A 10,685-nucleotide genomic window follows, 5' to 3' on the forward strand; every position below is an offset into this window, starting at 1 on the left:
GTGTGTTTTATATCACCAGGGAAAGGGTTCGAAGCAAATGCAATGTTAGAAAATAAAATGTCACGTATAGAAGCACCCTTTAAGACTGCCTTATAGTCTTAAAGGCTATTGTCCCGTGCTTTAGCCTAACCTGTTATTAAGCACCATCATTTTTTAAATGGTTGTTATTATGTAGCAGATATACTTCAGAAGAATTACTTCAAGGTCTCATATGATACATTTTCACTATTATTATTTTGTGAGCACTTAGCATTGAAATTGTTAAGCTGGAAACATTTTTCCTTAAATTAAAGTTACTGACAATACTTTGCTAAAATATATAAGAAAATTGACTTATCTTAAATCTGAGACTTAAATCATAGCTAAGAGTGCTAATTGTAAGGTGTGAAATATTTAACCACTTTCAAAAGGCACAATAACTGTAATGCATCAATCCTAAAACATATTTTTCCCCCTTAACACCTGTGTAATTGGGGTGGATCTTATAATCAATAGCACCCTCAATCTCTGTCAGCCTGGATCAAAGTCAAGGGTTTGCAGAAAGAATTTCTGTTTGCTTTTGCCAGCCAAGTTCAGTCACTACCCATCTGAGACCATTTTAAATTAAATTCTCTGCTTGAGTTTTTTGGACCACATTAGAAGTGTGAATTCAGACCTCAAACTTCTGTGAGTACTGACTAGCTGTTCAAATTCTCTGCCCAGTGCCAAGGTTCAGATATTATGGCTCCCTTGCTATTCCTTTCTCCACAGCCAGTTATAGAATCACATAGTCTTACATTAAGGCCTTAGTTTTGGGTGTCCCACTTTATTCAGGGGCATCCTGTTTGACCACACTTCCATTCAGTCTTGCCATGTTTTTTCCGTCATATTGGTATATAATATTTTACAGTCTTCGTTTATACAAAATACAGGCCATAGACAGAGCTCTTCCATTTGTTTGTTTCCCAAAAGAAAACATCTACCCTACAACTGGAAAGGAGAATCCAGATGAAAAAGAAAGCCCATCTTTCATTTAGTTTAACCTAGATTAAATTTGGTTAAAATCTTGCTGTTAGTTATTGCAAAATCTGCATTCAGATCATGGTAATCTGTGACTAATGATGAGCCCCTAAACAACATGGGTGATTGGTTGAAGGTCAGATCTGGGTTTTCACTTTTAGAAGCAGTTCCTAATTTTTTCTCCCCCAAATCTTGCTACATACTCCACATTATTAGCAAAGAATTGAGTACCATAAAACTGACTAACATCAGTCATTTAGAAAGGGGAGTGAGCAGTAATCAAAAAAAGTGATGTTAAATTCTGGAGGTGATTGTCTTGAGGCAGGGCTGGGAACAACAGTTTTCCGAGGCTTACCTTCTCATCTCATTCATTTAACTTCTACCTTTGACCAGGGTTAGCCATACATGTTTCCCCCATTCTTGAGAAGCCCTCTCCCACTCTTCGTTCTGTGGTTTATCTGCTTCTGCCAGGCAATTCCACAGTGAAACTGTACAAAACCATTGAGCACACTGCAGTGCGTCTCAGGAGGATCCTGGACGTTCACAGCACTGGAAGCAGGGAGTGCTTTGCATGAAAGCATTTCTGCCTCTCTTTTCTGATCAGCCTCAGATTGCTTTTCCTGGCAGGGGAAACACTCATCATCCTGCGTAGACATTTTTGTATGTCTATACAACCCCTCCAGTTGGAGCAAGGGTTGTTGTTGTTAAGTGCCATTGAGTTGGGTTCTGACCTCTAGAGACCCTGTATAGGGTTTCCAAGGAGCAGCTGGTGAGCTTGAACCACCGAACTTGTGGATCAAACCAATTTTGCAGTCCAGGGCTAGAGTATTTAAATTGGAAGCAGATCACCAGGCTTTTCTTCTGAGGTAACTCTCAGTAATTTCGGACCTCCAGCCTTTTAATTTAGCAGCCAAGTGCATTAATCATTGGCACAATCCAGGGACTTCATGGAACAAGGGTAATCAAGAACAATTCTTTGAGATGATTCATTCTGTTGTAATCCTCTCTACTTTATCCAAGAGTTAAAAGCGTAGCCCTTCCATGTCCTACTCAGTAAAAAACAAGAACTAACACAAATATAAACCCAGTGAACTATGCATCATTCCACAACACAAAGCAGAATTATCACTTTCATGTGCAAGTTTTGGGTTCCCCAAACTGGGTTGGTCTTAATTATGAAAACGTTTTGGCTCTGCCAGGATTAGATATTATGGAAGAGTGCTTGGGAGGGGTTGAGAATCCTATCTACAGTGCTTGCTCCAACAGATTCAATTCATAGCCGTAGTAGGTAATAAAAGAAACCTCTGGACCATATAAGGGATTGCCCAGGCATAGCTAGGTGCATTGACCATTTTATGTATTAATGCCAATCTCAAATAAATCAGTTTTCTGGTCTGCTGGGGAAGGAAAGAGGATATTTCTGTCAATAAGTGAATGGCGGATTACTGACTTGCTGACCTTTCCTGACTGTGATAAAAGATGACTTCTTTCCTTTCAGCAATACTTCAAAAATGGAAATTGCTCTTTTAAACTTACGGTGTGAGAATGAAGTAAGGAGTCCGCTATTCTTCTATAAATAGATGGTGGCAGAGGGCATCCTTTGGGAAAGGGAGAAATTCTCATTAGGGCTATTTTTCTGAGAGCTGTCAGTATGCATGATTTGCATTTAAAAACTGCAGAGAAAGGAAGACACAAGTCCGGACTGGGTGTATTTTTAAGACTCTATTCTTATTCCTGCAGCGTTTAAATATAGTGTGTAAAATGCAGCACTCCTAAATGTCTCCTGCTATGTTTGTTATGTGAACTCTTCTGTCATTTGTCCTGATGAAGAAGTCAGGGATGTAAAATTGTCTTGCCCTGCATTGTTAGAACCAAATACCATTGGAAAACAACAATACCTGCATTTTCCCTTGGCCCAGGAGATGTGACAGTTGCCTGGTATTTCAAAAACAAATGGCATTTGCTGCTCAGGTCTCAGGAAAAATGAATGTGCTAATGGGTTGGACTTTTTGTTAAATGTGTCCAAGAGTCTTTTCAAGGTCTGAGAAATTTCAAGAAACAAGAAAACGATGAAGTAGAGTATTAAGTGATATCACAATACTGAAACAATTTAAATGATCCAGAGGAAGTCTCTCCAGCCAATGCCAATCTTAAAGCTTTAATCTTCATCTATCAACTAAGTCTTAGGGGCCCCTCAGCAGTAGCACCAATTGTTCGAAACCCTTTTTATTTCTTCTGCTCTGGGTGTATGGGACTGCCCTACACAACTCGAAGCTATAATTCATGGAAATCAGGAATTGGGTATTAGAGAAGTGGATGCTAAGACCACTTTCCACCATACAGAATTATAGAAAAATATCCATCGTAGATGAAAATCACATTAATCAATAGAACTTTGGAGTTTCTTTTTTGGAATTAAAAATGGAGAAGGAAAAAAAAAACCCACAAAAAAAATTCAAAACGATGATTTATTTAGTCTCTGGGCAAAAGCTGTGCAGATGTCAGATAATTTGACTAGCTATGATACTTTGTGGAGTCCTGGTGTGGTCCTGTCAGATAAGCACTGGACTGTTCAATGCAAGACTGGCATTTCAAACCCACTAGCTGCTCCGCAGGAGAAAGATGAGGCTTTCTGCTTTCTTAAAGATTTACAGCCTCAGAAATGCAATGAATTGGAGAAGCTCAACTCTGTAACATGCTGTCACTATGAGTTGGAATTGACTCTTTGGCAGTGGGCTTGGGGGTTTGGGGGTTTGTTTTGTTTTTATGATACTTTGCACGAAGAACTGAGAAAATTATCCTAGCATATGGTTAAACACCTAAATATTTTGTTTCATTCAAGAAAGACCAATCTTGCCTTTTGAAGGTGTTCACCAAAGTCATAGGTGTACCAGAAATGGAAGAACACATTGCACTAGCGGATTTTCATGAACAAACTAAAGATCTTTTCCTTAAAAAACTGAGCAGATTTGCCTTTCAAAAGACATGCAGGAATTACTTTCTATCTATTGCTGTACTCTGGAAATCTGTGGAAGATTGGGTGCTAGAGCTTGAACTCAGTTATCTGTGCTTGTGGATAACTGCTTTTGCATGTGTTTAGCCACTAGGTTAGCCAAAGATGATGTAGGAATAACTGCCATCATTAGGTTGATTTGAATAACTGCCATCATTAGGTTGATTTGAATAACTGCCGTCATTAGGTTGCTTCTCGTAAGAGTTGTGCAGGGCAAGTCTTCAGAGGCATTCAATGAGTACTCCTTTACTCTACAAAATTCATACGTCCCCTCCCTCCTCCCTGATTTGAACTGCACTTGATTCAAATGACCCCAAAGCAGCACTAGAAACCCATTGCCACAGAACCCATTCAGACACACGAAGACCTTATGAGTTACAGAGTTGATCTGCTCCACAGGGCTATCTCAGCTGTAATCTTTATACAGAAGCAGAGCACCAGTTCTTTCTCCCACAGTGCCCTGCGTGAGTTCAAACCACCAATCATTAGGTTAGTAGTAGAGCAAAACCATTTGTGCTACCCAGGGACTAAAGGGAAGGCAAAAGAAACCTTAGTTGACAATGCTACATAAGTGAGGTGGTGGTGGTGTGGGATCCGACTAATTGCAGCCTTGTAGAGGGTTTCCGAGGCTATAAATTGTTATGGAAGCAGAAAGCCTCATCTTTTTCCCAAAGAACAGCTGGTAGTTTCAAACTGCTTACCTTGAGGTTAGCAGCCTGACTCGTAACCACAATGTTACCAGAGCTCCTTACATAAGTGAGGTATTGCTCCGAATTCCTAAGAGAAGTTTGAATAGCAAAGAAGCAGCCAATGCAACAGAACTAGCATTCCTTGGAGAACAAACAAGTAGTGAATGGTTTTCTCTGGGGTTGTGTAATACAACTGCTATGGGTTAACACAGATTGCCAGTGCATCCTATAGGGAGAGTGGAGAACTATCATGAGTGATTTCAGAGATTCCAGGACAGCTTTCACATTTTCTAATAATTATTTCTCTTTCTCTCCTTATCTTTGATCCTTAAAATTACAGAGGGGAGCGTTAACACTGAAACGTCTTCACTTCCTGATAGTTCTCTATGAATGAGACAACTGAGAGGAAATTTTTGACGGCATACAGAAAGTGGAGGACACACTAGCCTGGGATGGAAAATCTGTCGGTCTTCATGTACTTCCCAATTATTTGATTTTGCATATGTGTGTGTGAGAGAGATTTAGCGTAATCTGATAATAACGGAGTCTCTAACAAATGGGTGTTTTGTCACAATTCTCTGGGTTCCAACTAGACCTGGTATAATCAAAACAGGACATTGTTAGGCCAGAGGAGTACTTCATGCAACACGCAAAGCAGCTGAGATCACCCACTTTCAGTTCTCTGGGTCCTACATGGTTCCTCTTTACTCCTTCTCTCTGTCCATCTAGTTCATTCCTTTATTCTCTGCAGTTTGTTTCCTCTGCATCTCTGCACACAGTCCCAAGCCTCATAGTTTATGCATATTTATTACCAGCTACATGCAGAGACCAATTCTAAATTAATGGACAGGAGAAATAAAGGAGCCTTGCTTAAGGCAGGCACCATCTCCGTTCTAATGACCTTTGACCAGGGATGCAGGGTCATGTGATGCAAATATGACTGCCTGCCAAGCTTTCTATTATTCTCAGAGAAATCAGTCTAGGTAGCGCAGAAACCCCCAAACTGATCAAATACATCTACCAGTCAGTTTCTAGTCTCTCCCATTCTGTCACCATCTTACAGCATGCTTCTTGTTGTTAAGTGCCATAGAGTCGGTTTTGACTCATAGAGACCCTCTATAGGGTTTCCGAGAAGCAGCTGGTGGGTTCGAACTGCTGACCTTGTGGTTTGCAGTCTAGTGCTGTTCCATAGCGCCACACCAGGAGTCTTTAAAGCATGCAGTTATGACTAAATGGCAAAACTGGGAAGATTCAACTGTTGGATCTCCTTTCCCTGTAGCTCATTTTCCCTCAATCTTTACTCTGATTTTAACTTTGTTTCTGTAATTTGTAAACAATCCTAAAAATGTGTCAGTTCTAAAATGGATAATATGCAAACCATTCCAAGTATATATATACATATACACGCTTGGCATTTATACACATTTATACTCATAGATCAAAACCAGCCCAACTTTAGAAAAACAGCATGCCACATCAAAACAGCACAACAGTCAAATAAGCCTAAAGGGAGCCAAACAGTGCTTTGGTTCATTACCTTAAATTTTAGGGCATTTCTGATGCAAATATCTTATGCAGTTGTGGGCAACAATAGGTGGCTATTTTTCATAACATGCTTGAATCTCTTGCGACTCTATTGCCTGGCGAAATATGTACCGTTTATCAACTTTTTGAGATGGATGGGGAAAGTTATAACTTTAATCAAGCCTGAAAAGATGGGGAAAGCTAATCCGAATTAACTCGTGTTCTGAAAGCTGACAGGAAAGGTAGGTGCTAAATATTGAGATATGCACAGAGACAAAAATCTGAGCAACAAGTTTTCCACAATTTTGCATTATTAAGAAGCATTTAGAAGTGTCAAGCTCTTTGGAAAATATATCTTCAATATACATGAAACATTATGAAGAAAACGAAAGCATTGCCAGCCAGTGAGTCAATTTCAACTCAAGACGACTCTATGTGCTAAGAGCAGAACTGCTCTAAAGGTTTTCTTTGTGGCAATGTAGGTAGGACTGGTGGTCAGCAGTTCAAACCGACTAGCTGCTCCTTGGAAACTCTATACAGGGTCATCATGAGTCAAACAGACTTGACGGTTGTTGTTGTTAAATGTCGTTGAGTCCGTTCTGACCCATAGTGACCCGGTATAAGGTTTCCAAGGTGCGCTTGAGCAGCTGACCTTATGTTTCAAACTGACTTTGCAGTCCAGCACATTAACCCACAGCACCACACCAGAACTTGACAGTACCTAACCAACAATCTTAACAGAAGCAGACCACCAGTTTTTTCTTCTGTGGTACCCATGGGTGAGTCCAAGCTGCTAACCTTTAGATTAGTAGCTGAGAACTAATCATCTCTGACACCGAAGGGCTTTATGCATTTGTAAAAACTTTTAACGCATGTCAGATTTGTGCTAAATCTACCCCAAGGGTGAACAGCATTTATAGCATGTTGCTGTTGTAGTTGTTTAGTGCTGTCAACTCGATCCCGACCTATAGCGACCCTGTATAAGGTTTCCAAGGAGAAGCTGGTGAGTTTGAACCACCAACCTTGCAGTTCAAATGACATTGCAGTATGACACATTAGCCCACAGCGCCACACCAGGACATAGAGAATGAGAAACATGCTTTCCATTATAGTGCTCAACAACTCATTACAACTCCTTGTTTTGTTTCTTTCAAACATTCCAACACATCTCAACGATAACACAGCAAAAAGAGTTAGTGTCTTAAGAGGAGTCCCTTGGTGGTGCTAATGGTTAAGATGGTTGGTTGCTAATTGTAAGGTTGGAGGTTCAAGTGCACCCAGACACACCTCAAAAGAGGTCTGGAGATCTGCTTCTGAAAAATCAGCTATTGAAAACCCTATCCAGCACAGTTCTACTCTTTATACGCATGGGGCAAATGAATTGGATTGACTCAACAGTACTGGTGGTTAATATCTAAAAAGAAATTACTTCAAAGTTAAAAATGGGAAAGCTTGTTCTTGATGTTAGGAGTTAGCAGACTTCCTCTCCAAAAATGCTTTGATAGAGCAAGTTTGCCTGGAATAGGTTGCCAAGCGTGATAATATTACCTATGTCTTTTTAATTAACACACACTATCAAAGATGAGCACAGTAGTATTTCTTCTCTTGTTAACCTTTAACAACTCACCATTCATAATCTTAATAAAAGTGTCTCCTCTTCAGGCTTAAAGCAAGCCGTTTCTCAACTCTTGGGAGCTGTATTTCTATCAAAAACTTAAATAAATGCAGATCGATAGCCGTATCTTGATGGTGACACATTTACTGCAAACAGTACAATCATTGGATTTGTTTTGACTCCATGGCTCACCACCTCCTCAGCAATGTATCAGGTCAACCAAAGACACATCCTCATCTATGCAAAAAGTAGCATGCCATTTTCAATTTGTAGGTACTGTCTTCTTAATTAATCTTTGCCACAGGCAGAGATTGAAGGAGTCAAGATTTCTGGTAGCTTGATGACATGATTTTCCAGAATTTGTTCCAAGTTTCTTTTATAATCATTATTTCTATGAAGTCATTCAACTTGGAAATAATTGCTTGCCAAAACTGAGGTTCTCTGGTGAACAACTCAACAGAGCTTTAGTTTGACAAAGAATACCATTCTTTGTGTGCTGTTAATCTTGGCTTAGGAACACCACATTTTATCCTTCTCACTTGAACAGTTCAGCTCCTGTTCTTAGTTATACTTTGGAACCATTAGACTTACTTGTAGAATATAAATGTATGAGTCACCTAGCTGGTGACGTTGAAAACAGATTTTTCAAGTATAGATATATGGACCCTCTTTGCTTAGTATGTGTTACATGTCAAAAAATGTAGGGACTTCTCAAACACTCTTCAAACCTGCCTTTCCTTTTATTTTTTTAAAAGGTCAGCATTTTATTACATGGAGTTTTGCTCTAACTTACTGAAATTCAACAGCTAAAATACTGAGTTCCAACAGTTGACATGAGAGTTAAATTATTTAAAATTAATCAGTGCTTGTTATGAAAAGTGCTTCCTGCAATGTACTCAATTTAAATATTTTTTACTCTTTTAATCATATTTGAAGCTGGATCTATGAAAAAAAAATTTTTTGCAACATGAAAATGTAATAAATATAGGTAATCTGCTGCTGAATCTACAAGACAAAAACGAATTTCATTATCAATTTATTCTCTAACCAAAAACCATCAAAATAGAGCAATAGAGCCTGACTTAATGATAAACTGCTCATCGGCTATATGGTCATTATGTTTCAAAAACAAACTGAAATTGCTTTCCTGTTTCATGTTCACAATGAAATCTCAGAAGTCAAGGGTTTTTTCCTTGTCAAATCCTAGAGAAACTAATGTCTCCATATCTCCCAAATCCAGAGAAACTGGGTCATGGATAATTACTAGGCAGGACATGTTTGCAAAAAAAGAATTTGTTATCAAAATCTAAATACATGGAAAATATAATACACTGTATGAAAGGATTATCCCTACCCTCATCAAATTAGAATATAAGGCCACAGTAAAAAGGGTAATTTCTAAAGAAAAGTTGTGGTTGTGGAAAATGTTAGAATTTATCATTATTAACAAGACACATTCTTAAAGGCTTGATATTAAATATGAGGGTGCTTCAAAAATTCATGGAAAAATAGAAAGAAAAAAGAATGGAATTTTTTTTCATGAACTGTATGAAGTACCCTCGGATAATGTAGGACGACAGGTGATTTGCAATATTTTCTTTTTAGCAGAACAAATATACTGTGAATCTCTTTTAAAACATGAAGATGTATATGAAACATGAAAGGAAGAATGTCTCCAAGAGAAAAATAGATCATTACAATTTCAAACTGGTATCAACACAAGAAAGCTTGCATACAAATGGTTCAATTACATGTGACTATATTTGTAACTTCAGTAAATTCTTTGAGCAAACATACAAGTGAGTTTTCTTATAATTTAAATGGCTTTCCCAAAATGCTCACCATTGATATACACTAAAATATTTCTGATGAGGAATCTTAACGTTAATTTTATGAATTTATTTACAGGCACATATTCTGAAGATTTAGTGTTTCTCAAATGTTAAAAATGGAAATAGTACAGGAAAACATGCTTAGACACGGCTTGCAAACAGTGAAAAGTAAACGAGGACAGAAATACAGTATCAATCCCTTTTGATTGCATATTTAGAAAATAGGAAGAATGATAGTCTTTGCTGCATCTTCTTTCTGTGGATTTTAAAACAGTAAAATAGATGGAGTAGAGCAGTGAAACTAGTCTGCATGATACTGTAATGGTGGACACATGACACTGTCCATTCATCAACACCTATAGGACGGTACGATGTAGAATGGAGCCTACTGTAAACCATGGGCATTCGTTACCAATGAGGTACCATGTTCAACCACTGTAGCAAGTGTACCCAGTAAAATTAAGTAGGCGAGAGGGGATACATAGAAACTCTGCACTTTCTGTACACTTTTTCTATCAACCTAAAATAGTTCTAAAACATAAAGTAAAACAGAATCGATATTTGAAAAAAAAATATTATTTCTTTTATCACTGAATGTTCATATAACTTCACTTGCAGAGGATAGAAAAGATCTTGGGAGAGAATTCAAAAGACTGCAGCAAAACCAAAATCAACATTTCATATTAAACTGTATTTCCTGAATTCTTGTGTAGTGCAGAGAGTAGAGCACTCAGCTACTAAGCAAAAGTTAAGGAGGTTCAAATCCACCCAGACTTGCCTTGGAAGAAAAGTCTGGGGAACTAGTTCTGAAAAATCAGCCAATGGACACAATTTTCTAAATCATATTTATCTTAAAGGAGAAAATGAACTGAAAACTTGTCATTAAAAGGCTTGTCTGGTCAAGAACAGAATAAAATTATAAGAACAGAGGATCTGGGAGGTCAGTCTATGATCAAAACAATTACAATGTGAAAAAAGGTAAACACAGAGATTCAGGTGGTGGGAAGGTCAGG

This window comes from Chrysochloris asiatica, unplaced genomic scaffold (genome assembly GCF_000296735.1).
Source record: "Chrysochloris asiatica unplaced genomic scaffold, ChrAsi1.0 scaffold00139, whole genome shotgun sequence".
NCBI classification, from domain to species: domain Eukaryota; kingdom Metazoa; phylum Chordata; class Mammalia; order Afrosoricida; family Chrysochloridae; genus Chrysochloris; species Chrysochloris asiatica.